The sequence below is a fragment of the Manacus candei genome, unplaced genomic scaffold (assembly GCF_025592945.1).
Source record: "Manacus candei isolate 608988 ecotype Guabito, Panama unplaced genomic scaffold, ASM2559294v1 h1tg000046l, whole genome shotgun sequence".
In the NCBI taxonomy this organism is placed as follows: Eukaryota; Metazoa; Chordata; class Aves; order Passeriformes; family Pipridae; genus Manacus; species Manacus candei.
Window position 1 is genome coordinate 13,102,450 of NW_026138094.1, and position 11,250 is coordinate 13,113,699.

Below are 11,250 nucleotides of genomic sequence, written 5' to 3' on the forward strand. Positions count from 1 at the left end.
TTTTCAAAGCATTCCCTTTGGTTTAGAGGGGCTCATATTGGGCTCCCAAATTGAGGTACATCATCAGGAAATGGGGTCTCTCACCCTCTGGATCTCAGTTTGCCTCCCACCAGGGCGAGCAGCCGTGCTCCACGGGCTGCTCACTAATGTGTGTAAAGCACTGGGGGAGGTTAACGATTTTCAAGACATGAGTATTAGTTATGCTCATTGTTTCAGCACTGCCTGTTATCTCAGCATATTCATTTAATAAATGTATCTGTCTGCTCTACTTCAGAGGCCACAGTGCCCTGTTTGTCACCCACAGCCTCAGCAATGCTCTCCTTCCCCCCTCCTGCCGTGGTGCTTCCCCTGCCGCCTGTATTTACTCAGAGTTTCCCCCTGACTGACACGTGTGCCTTCCCCCCTGGGTTTGGACATGCACACTGGGGTTGAGGTGTGCAGAGAGCAGCTGCTGTGCAGGCACCCTGGGCAGTATTCCCTCTCCTCCTTGGCACCCATGCTCAGCCAGGAGCTCTGAGGACAGAGGCACAGCCTCACTGCCCCACCACACCCCTTGGGGACATTCATGGCCACCAATGTTCCCAGGACTTTTAGAAAGTAATGGGAGCTTTGCTGAAGTCAATCCCACACATTTGTGACAACACTACTGGATTGCACCTCTGGGTACCTGAGCTTTCCTTGCTGAGCCTGAAATAGGCACAGGCTCTGGCTGCTCCCACTTTGGAAGTCCATCATTCACCCTCTCACCATAACTCATGGACTCAACAGGCTGTTTCCTCTGGAATAATAAATATGCCTTGAAACAGAGGTTAAAACAGGGCCAGAGAGTGCTGGCAGCACTGGGGCAGGCAGTGACATGTTCGTGTTCCTCCTTCTCCTCTTTGTATCAGTGGCAGCTCTTCCTGCTTGAGTGCTGCCCCAGGCCTCGGATGGGGATGAGGGGACAGATGTTTTTGGCCCCTTCTGGGTGAGGGAAGCACAAGGTAGGGCAGGAACCAGGGTGAGAATGTCTTTTGCAACCTGGCAAAGAAACCAAGAGATGGGCTGCAGCTGAGTACCATCATTGCACAGAGCTTTGCCTTCAGGATTTTGCTCTCCCTGTCCTGAACAGATGGGGGTGACCAGTACCTGCAAAGCCTAACTGAATAGGGACCCTTCCTCCTTCCCAGAACTACCTGTAATTTGGGTTTTCAGATTCGTAAGTGCCATTGGAAAAGGTTTGTGAGTAAGATACCCAAGTGAGGGGCACCAATTCACAGGTCCTGGAGCATCAGCTTCTCACTGAGCTGTAGGTTTTCTAAAACTTGGAGAAATTTAGTGCCTTCACATCTCTGCTCCTCTGTCAAAAATGACTGTGAAGTTTGAGAATGACTGTGGGGCGAGAGAGGTGCTGGTAGACAGACAAACCTTCCGTGCATGACCACAGCAAGAGGGGAGAGCCTGCAACAGCCAGGTGAAAATACAGGGTGACTGATGCCTTTGTGTGAGCACATCCTTCCATGCAGCTCATTAATACACTCAGTAGATGCAAAAAGAATATATTTGAGCTTGAACTTCTCCTCAACCCAGGCACAAGCACTTCAGACTGGTTACTCGTTAGAAATAGCAGGAAAGTTGGGAGATGTTGGGAAGGTTTTTAGTGTAGCTTGATTGTAGCCAGCACTTCAGCAAGGTCATGTCAGAGATAAATAGATATTTTTCCCCATCCTGGTTGGCTTTGGCTTTCAGTGCTTTCGTGAGAGCAGAACAGCAGGTCTGAGCCTCCTGCCTGAGTGAAACTCCATTGACACAAATTGTAAGACTCGCACGAGTGAGAGCAGAGCTCGACCTCTGGCTTTGAAGTATCCTTGTCCCAACAGATTTATCACCGGGGCCACATGAAGGCCTTGAAAGAGAGGAAGCAGTTCTGTTCTGCAGCCCTTTCTTCCCGAAAGTTTGTTTGCCGTTGTCCTTTTATTATTATCTTAGCTCCAGTGATTACACATGTGGGGCCCTTCACGCTTCGAGGGCTTTTTGCTTTGTCAGAAGCTGAGGGCCGTTAATGAAAAGACTGTTTTAAAATAAAAATCACTCGTTAAGTGGGTTTAGCTCGTCGTGGCCCTTGTATCAGCTTTGAGTTGGCGACTCATAATTAGTCACTGCAGAAGGACGGGTGAGTGGGAGGCAAAGGGTTACCAGCGAAGGCTGGGGAAAGGAAAGATACGTATCATTAAATAAAAATGTGACCACCCATGATTACAAGTGTTGTAGTCCTCCTTTTAACAAGCACACACCGTACTTTCATTAACCCGGGCCTGCCTGAATAGCAGCCTGTCTGGCCGAGCGGGCAGTGATTTTGTAAAAGCCGGCCCTAATGACAAAGACAGGCCACCTACCCTGAACTTTTCTCTATGACTTTATTCTTCAGCAGTGCTCAAGTGTAAATAAACTTGTTTACTCCCATCAGGATGGTAATGAGAACGAAGCCTTATTTGTTTCACCACAATGACAAAGTAATTTGTGCTAGCCCAGGCTTTGAGAGGGGGGTGAGGGGGCAGTTCTGCTGTATGGTCTCTCCATAGGCAAAGTTGCTGCAGTCAGTGTTTTCCTTCGCTCCTCATTGTGTGCGACAGGTCAGCGAGCGAGAACTTCCCACCCTGAAGCTCCAGCGAAGGGCATGGGCTGGGAAGGGAAGAGCAAAGAAAACAGGGGAATAATAATAATAAGTGAAGTGAGGAGTCAGACAAGCCCATCCGGGAGGGAGAGACTGACTAAGTGAGAGGGAAGGGGAGTTACCTGGTCAGAGTTGTGAGTCACTATAGAAAATGTACAGAGCAGCACAACCTGCTGTTCCGTTGGGTTTTTTCCATTCAGACTGATGTCTCTGAAGCGTTAATGAATCACAGCAACGGCAGCGGGAGGATGCCTGGAAGGGGGAAGGGGAACTGAGGCAGGATGGGCAGAGGGAGCAGCAGCACCACAGAGGGGCTGGATGGGGACAGGGCATCTCCAGGGAGGAGGAGAATGAAGTGAGGGTGTACTTGTGGGTGGCTCAAGCTGACCAAAGCCTGCTGTGAGGGAAAGGACCCCTCCTGGCTGCACTCACCCTTCTTGTGTCCCAGGGTTTGGGCAGCCTGGCAGGTGAGGACCTGACAGAGATGGAAACAGATCCCTTCAGTTTTTGGTATTGTTTGTTTTCAGTTGATCACACTGAGCTGGAAAAAGCATGTGTGGAAAGCGATTTGTTTTACATGTTAAAACAAACAGCTTATAGCTGGGTTTTGTAATTGTTATTCCAATTTGTAATTGGAACTAAAGAGCAGAGATGGGCCAATGTGGTCCTGGCTCACAGTACCCATAACAAGGCAAGCAGTGCAGATTCATCTTGTGTTTATTATTTGTAACTTCTCGAGACAACACAATTAATTAAAAAGAAAATAAAAACATAATTTAAAAAATATCAATACCACCACCCCCCACCCAAAAAAAAGAAATAGAATTGGAGGAGGGGAGGAAAAATCCAGCTCAGACAAAATAGTCCTTGGCAGGGTCCTCAGGAACCCTCAGCAGCAGCTGCAGACTCACCTTCCAGAGCTGGGAAGGCCAGTGTGCCTGGAGTGGATTTTGCAGGGGACCCACCCTATGGGGAGCAGGTAGGGGAGTGAGGGATGGGGAAACCAGAGCCCAACCCATAGATGCAGAAGTGGCCAGAGATGGGCAGTGATTCCCAAGTACAGACATGGATTTAGCAGGAGCTCAGGTGGGTCTGGAGAGCAGCAGCAGATACCTAAAAGGTGTTGAGGCACTTGGTAGGGAACAGAAATGTCAAATCCCTCAGGCTGTAGCATGTTACATTCCCGAGTTCCAGACAAGTGTGTGGTTTTACCCCGCTCTGGGTGGGACCAGAGCTCTGCACTCGCACACCGCGGGCAGGAGCAGGAACTGGCCTCCCCACTGTAGCTGCCTTAAGCTCCCCTGAAGTGAGTATTTTAATAGCAGTAAACAGTGCCTTCCAACAGAGCTCTGGGGGTGCCCCTCACATCCGAGGCAGATCTGGACCCCCATCCCCCCGGTGAGCTCTCACTCGGGCTGCGCCAAAGCATCGAACCCCGCGGTGCCATCGCTCCTGATGAATTCCCTCCATTTTCCCTGCATAAAGCAGGCTATGGAGCTTTCCAGGATGCATTCCCTGCCTGACTGCAGTCGTGGAAGTTCTGCTCAGCCTTCCCTCGGTGTCGAGGTGATTCTGTGGAAGAGCTCTCCAGGAGGCCACGGATACAGGACGACCTCACGCTCTCCTCCTGCTTCCACCAAGCACAGCCAACACTCACAGCCCTGACTCCGGGGCAAAACAGAAACAGTTAATCTCAGTAATAACACTTCGCTCCTCTGTAGCACCTTCTTCAAGGACCTCAAAGTGCTTTTCAAACATGAATGCGTTAAAGCTTTGCAGCCCTCCTGATGGAAGTGAAAAGGAAGGCAAAACACAGCTCAGCGATGCTACACAAGCTCGAAAACTCTCCAAATTGTTTCCATGGGGACTGAAGCGCAGCCCTCTCTGCTAACAGCGGCAGGGATCAGCCCACCCCTCCGAAATGCCACGGGAGCAGGAACACAGCCTTGCCTGGGGGAGAGGGAAACCAGGCAAGGAAGTCTGGCTTGGGAAAGACCTTCTTTCTGAAGAACCTATTTGTGTAACTCTCTCTTTCTGGTCGAAGATGTCTAAAAATCAAATCACTGCACCCTCCTGAGCAAGCACCTGATCTGACTCCCCTGGGAAATGAGCATGAAGCTCCTTAATTTGTAAGAACAAGAAAGTCCAGGTGAGGCTGAGCTGTAAAACCTTCCCGGTGCTGCACAACACCCAGCTCTGAGCCGCCCCACATCCCTAATGACCTCGTTCTCTCAACTCACCCCAGCCAGCACAACACAACGCCCTTCCCAACACCGCCCCCGCTCCCACTCAGGAATAGCAAGTGTCACCTGCACAACCTCTGGCACCACCTCGCACTCCTGTTCCAGGGCTTTTACTCCACACCTGACTCCTTTTGACTCTGCCTAGTGAGGAAAACCTGACAGAACCTGGGAACCACGGGAACCACATTCCCTGCACAAGCCACCTCTGCTGCATGACTAAGGATGCAGATGCCCTCAGGCTGGAGCTGCATCTATACTGAAAAATCACAATATCTCTGTGTCTCTTCCCTTTCTGCTTGTCCTCATGTCCTCTGCGAGCAGGGCTGAGATTCTGGGGTTTGCACCCTCCAACCACGGAGCTGAGGCTGTTTCCAGGGCACAGGTATGTTGAGAGCTTTGGTGTTATAAAAGATCTCAGAGCAGGACACAGGTGACCATCATTTTGGTTCTGAATCTGTGCTCCAGTGTTGTTTCAGAGGTGCTGGCAAAGGCGAGGACCAGGTGACTCTTCTCTCTGAGATGGAGTTAATATGGGAGAAAATGGTTCCAGGGCAAAAATTAAAACTCGGACTGGAACTCTGAACCCTGAAAAGGCAAAATAACTGCACATATTTGTTCCTCTCAATGACAAGAATTCATCAGTGACATGGCTAAGTGTTACTTCCTAATTTAGATTTGTTTCATCCAGTGAATTGGAATAATTAAAATGGTAGGTCCAGCCTGGTTCACTGGCTCTCCAGTACCAAACCAGAGCTAAATCTCATGAGCACCAGTAAGCAAATGAAAAGGCCAGATAGATTATTAGAAATCAGTGCAACATCATAATAAGCACTGAGATAAGTGAAAATAGCACAGTACAATCTAATGGTGGGGGTCTGTTATAAATTATTGAGTTATTTGTATTTTGGGATTGATTGCCACAATAACTGCCTTGCAGATGGTTCCTGCTGTTAACCCTCGAGGCCTCAAGTGGGACAAATGGCTCAGATAATCATTTATAAAAATGACTCCTTTCAAGGCTTTTTAAGCTTGTGGTTAAATATTGTCCTAAATGAGAATCCAGGGTTAATGGTCAGTATGACTGGAATAACAAATTAAACTCACCCTCCTTAGCTGACTGTCAAAATGGGTAAGGGCATGGGAGGAGGAGCATTAAGATTTGTCCTGCAAATCTAGTTTTTTGGAGTTTACACAAGTCTGAGATAAAACTGGGGTAGATCTGAGAAGGTCTGTCCAACCACTGCTTTATAGAATGCTGACAATAATTTCATGGCTTGGGAAATGCATTTCTTTGCGCATGAAGGACCTTAAAAGCATGTCCTCCGTGTAAAAACAGCCAATGTATTCCCAACCAGAACGACACAGAGGGTGGAATGGGATGTGGAGAATTTGGGGAAGAAGCTGTTGCATCAACACATGGACTGAAAACATCCATTTTGAAGGTTCAACCCAAGCTACCAAGGCTGAGAGGAGGTGAAAGACCAGCCTGGCCCCCACGAGCTGCTCTTCCCAGGCTCTCCTGGCCCTGTGCCACCGCTCCAGGTGAGACAGAACCACCTTCGCTGGAGCTACCACCCTCTGCCAAGGGCTTTCCAGCTTCAATGACCATTCCAGCTGCTGCTCAGCCACGGTCAGAAGATTGTGGGGACGCAGGAAAACAAGATGACACAGCTGAAGTCAGAGGTGGTGTCTCTGTGTGAGCAGATCTGCCACTTCTCCCTGCACAGACGCCCGGCTGACAGACAAGAAGAGCAGCGCTGTTGCTGAGGCTCCTCTGAATATTTTGGGACTGATTAAATTCCGAGTGCAAATGCTCTCAGCAGTTTCCTTGCAAACAACCTGCTGTTAAAAAATGTGATCAACAGCCTCTCAGGTGTGTTTTCCAGAATCTAAAATAGCCCAGATGCAGTGCTGCCCTTCACCGACCCCGAACTGGGGCAGCCGAAACGCGGGTGGGAGGATGGGAGGAGGTTAGAGGCCAAAACAATGTAGGAGGCTAAAAAGGGGTGAGAGGGTGAAAAAGGGCTGAAATAGGGGTGCCAGGCTTGAACACGGGGTTAAAGGCATAAAAAAAAGGCAGCAAATGGAAAAGAGGATTGCAGCCCCAGAAGGGGAGGGAGGTTCAGAAAGGATGGGAGGTTCGAAAAGGGTGGGAGAAGGATGGCCAGGCCAAAAAGGGGGTGTCAGGCCAAAAGTGTGGATGTCAGGCCAAAAAGGGGAGTGAGACTTTAGGAAGAATTGGGATGCAAAAAAGGGGTGGGAGGCTGAACAGTGAAGTGGGAGGCCAGAAAACAAGGCTGGAAGGCCAAAGATGAGTTGGATGCCAAAAAAGGCATGAGGTCTGGAGACAGTGGGAGCCACAAAAGAGTTGGGGGCCAGGAGGGGTCAAGGTCTCAAAGAAGGTGAACAGGAGGCACAAATATAGGGGAGGCTGGAAGGAATGGGACTCTGGCAGAGGGTGGGAGCTTGAAGAAGACCAGGAGGCCAAGAAGTGGGAAGGAGACAGAGACATCCTCCAAGAAGGCTCCAAGTGCTGTCTTTTCCCAATGGCTCCTGTGTTGCAGCAAGGAATGTCTGTCATCCAGGCTAAACCTGGGGGATATAAATCAGAAAAAAAAAAAAAAGAAAAAACCTCAAATGTTGTAAGAACGAATCTCAGCTCCCATCTCCAGCATCTGAAACCAGTGAGGGACAACATCACATTAGATCAGGACACAGCATCAACCACGAGGCGGCTCAGCCGGGTCACATCAAACAAAACCGGAGAGGGGCCGGCGGGAGAGGTGCTTCTGATGGCATTTATGGGCCTCTGGGCTATCGGGAGGAACAATCTCCTCGTAAAAGTCAAGTGAAACCCTGTAGCAACACCCTGCGATAACCACATGAAAGGCCGGGTCGTGCCCGGTGGCCTTTTGTCAGGGCGCTGCCAGGGGAGCGAGGAATGTCCCACGGAATGTCCCACGGAATGTCCCACGGAATGTCACAGGCAGCAGCAGAGCAGCCCGGGCTGCGTCCTGGAGAAAACAGGGTATTTAAGCAGATGTAACAAAGCTATTTATACCCTAAAGTGTTCCTTTACGCTGAGGAGCTGAGACTGTAGCCTCAGCATCAGAGATAACTTCATAACAGCCTTTTAGTGGAAATAGCCCTTATTTACAAGAAAGTTCCGTCGCTGAGCTGAGATGTAAAATAGGAGCAGGAGATATTACTCATAATGCACTGGAAGGGTTGATTCCATACAAGGCCTTTTTATAAGCTTCTAAAAGCAGCAGTTTCAGGTTAGAAATCATGGAGAAAATCTTGGACCCATTGAAGTCGGCACAAGCAATTTCCTTTGCTGTGTTATGAAGAACATTTTAGCTTATGAAAGCCCAGCAGATTTTTTGATCTAATTTCTTTTTTTTTTTTAATCATTTATTCTATTTTGATTCCTTTCCATACATTGCAGCTGGACAGTGCAAGCAGGTTGGTGTCTTTTCTGCTCCTGCATAATTTGGCTGTACCATTCCTACGCCCAAGAACAGCGAAGACAACTACATGTTCTTTCAATTTCTAAAAAATAAAATGAAATAAAATAGAACCCACAACAAAACCCCAGCAAAACCAAGCGGCCCTTATGCTCAGCCCCAAACTAGTGATATTAATTCTCTATGTCCTCCTCATTGTGTTGCTAAAGTGACCAGAATTGGGGGGGTTGAATTATCTTGGTGGGTTAAATTATCTTGGGTTAAATGACCTTGTTCCTTCAAGCAGGGAAATGCTGTCCAGAGAAAAGAAGTACTAATACTGTGGGTAGAGTAAGCTATGGCAACACCACCATCGTTTTAGCCTTGTGGTGTTTCCCATCTTTGTTCCTTCCCTCTTCCTTTACATTCAAGTACAAGAGCAGAGAGTTGTATTTGAAAAAAAAAAGGATTCTGTTTCAAATTAATTAACACAGTAATGAACCCAGAAGACAGGCAATGCCATCAGTTAGGCAGTAGATACCCCACATAGTAGATACCTCACAGGTCCAACCAAATGTGCCGTATAATACATCTTTTTTAAGTCTATAAGGAACATATTTTTATTATTTTTGCATTCCTGTAGCCAGATTCTCCAGTTAAGAAAACAAGGAAATACTAAAATCTGTGTGGTTTGGTTGGAGAGGGTTTGCAACCTCAGACGAGGAGCAGAAGTTATGTAAAGAGCCAGGCACAAAGTTCTTCTGAGTAAAACACACCATCTAGAGGTGGCCACCACTTCTGCAAGTGCTCAAAAAAACTGCAGACAGAAGCTCACAAAGAAGAAAAATCACCTTGATAGAGGCGACAAAATACTTTAATCAGAACCTTTGCGTTCTTTGAAATGAGTAATTCCGAGGGAGTTTCTAAAAAAAGGCACTTCTGCACCAGGTGAAATCAGGCTCCTGTTTTCAGAGGCCTTTTGGAAAGAGAACCAGGTCACTGCTCATGCCTCGAACATCTGAAGGTCACAGGAGGGAGGTGGTTGTTCAGGGGGCTGGGGCTTGGAGGGATGCACAGATGGCTCTGTGGACACACTCCTGCTTTCAGGTTGTATCTCTGCAGAGATTTATCCAAATATGATGGGATGGCATACAGGAATGGATCTTCCTAGAAGAAAGAGGAAATCCATAAGCTGTGAAACTCCTGATGAAGTCAGGGAGCACAGTGGAGATGCTGCAGGGATTGTGGGAGTGGCAAAGCATCCCCCTGGTCTGGACGCAGTGAGAGGAGCCTCAGTTCCAGCCTATGGAGAAACATTCCCTGTCCAGGTGACATTTCTGCCAGTTTTGAGGGTCTCCAGGCTTTGTAGATCCTGGGAAAGGGGATGCAGAGAGCTGAAGTCCAGCTTTTCAGGGCATATCTGATATTTATTAAACAGTAAATGGCTGGTGTTTGCTTTCTGATCTTGGTTACAAATGCAGGGTGTCCCTGAAAGCCAAAAGGTGAGGATGGGCAATAAAGCACCTCACACTCCTTCCCACCCAGAACAGGGCAGGGGCAATATTCCTACCCTGATCTAATTGCAGGAACCGTCTGTAAACAAACATCTGGCTTGAAACTGCCATATAAACAGGAATCCCAGCACCTTGCAGGGCTTTAATGAACTCTGTTTGCTCTGTCAGTCTGCCTCGGGAATGTCGGAGTCAGAACGTTTCCCCAGTGACAGCTCCATCCTTTAAACTCCGCAGATGAGAGAGCACACGGAACGAGCCGTGCTGAGGCAGGATTAGGAGTTACCAGGGTGACACTTTGTAGTTTGGAGGATGCTGACAAGGAGCCTCTCCAAAGCACAAGACCTTCGCTGCAGCTGAAGCAGCCACAGAGACCCAATTTGCCTCTGCTGCCACTGAAGGGGCAAAGAAGACTGTGAATTCCCCCTGCCTGGGTCTCTGCTGCTGTTGCCTGTGCATTACAGCTGAATTCTTAAGGGCAGGATGTGGCCCCTGGCACCAGGGATTTGCCTTGGGAAGAGGGATGCTCCACTCCATTGCTTGGCTTGGTGGTGCTGAAGGTCTTCGCTTTCTCCTCTAGCAAGCTTTCCGACAGAGAAGGAGAAATAACTGTGGCAGCAGAAGCCTCTGGGAGTCTTTAATTTGGCCACCATCGGCAGAGCACGTCAGGTTTCCTTCCCTTTTTCTGCAGGTGCAAATGAATTAATTAAATTTTTTGGGTAGGACTCCAACAACCCATTGGCATTTCAGGTGTCCACAAAACCACATCAGTCAGGGGGTTCTCAATGGCCTACTTGGAGTTGGAATCCGGGAAAAAACTTCAAGATCTGTCTTAGAAATGCCCAAACTTTTCCTGCTTCAGGCATTCCCTGTCCTAGCCCACAAATTCCTTGCTCAGTTGCAGATCCAGGCCCGGGATTAACTACAGGCTGTGTATCAGACATCAGCATATACAGCTGATGGAGAAGTAGATCCCTCAGCCTGGAAAGCCATCCAGTATCTAGAGAGGTTTGTGGTGTTTTTTCAAGGAAGTTGAAAGCAGAGATTCAGTATCTGCTCTTTTCAATGATGAAGTAATAAAAATTTATTAATACAGTTGCAGCAAGAAATTAGTGAAATTGTCAGTAAGAAGAGACAAGGAGCTGAGAGTTGGACATTTGGCTGGACATCCAGCAAACCCCCAAAGGCTCCTTAGTGTGGTTGTCAGTGTCACTCGGGGGTTTTTAGGATAACAGCGACATCAGAGGGAGAAAAAGCCTTGTAAACCACAGGAACCTACCTCTTCCCAGAAGCACAGCCCTTTCCATCATAAAAGAACAGCAGGTGTTAGAGTGTCACCAAGGGACTTGATTTTGACCATAAAGCCAAGAAAAAGCAAGTGCCTTGGGTAATTCTCG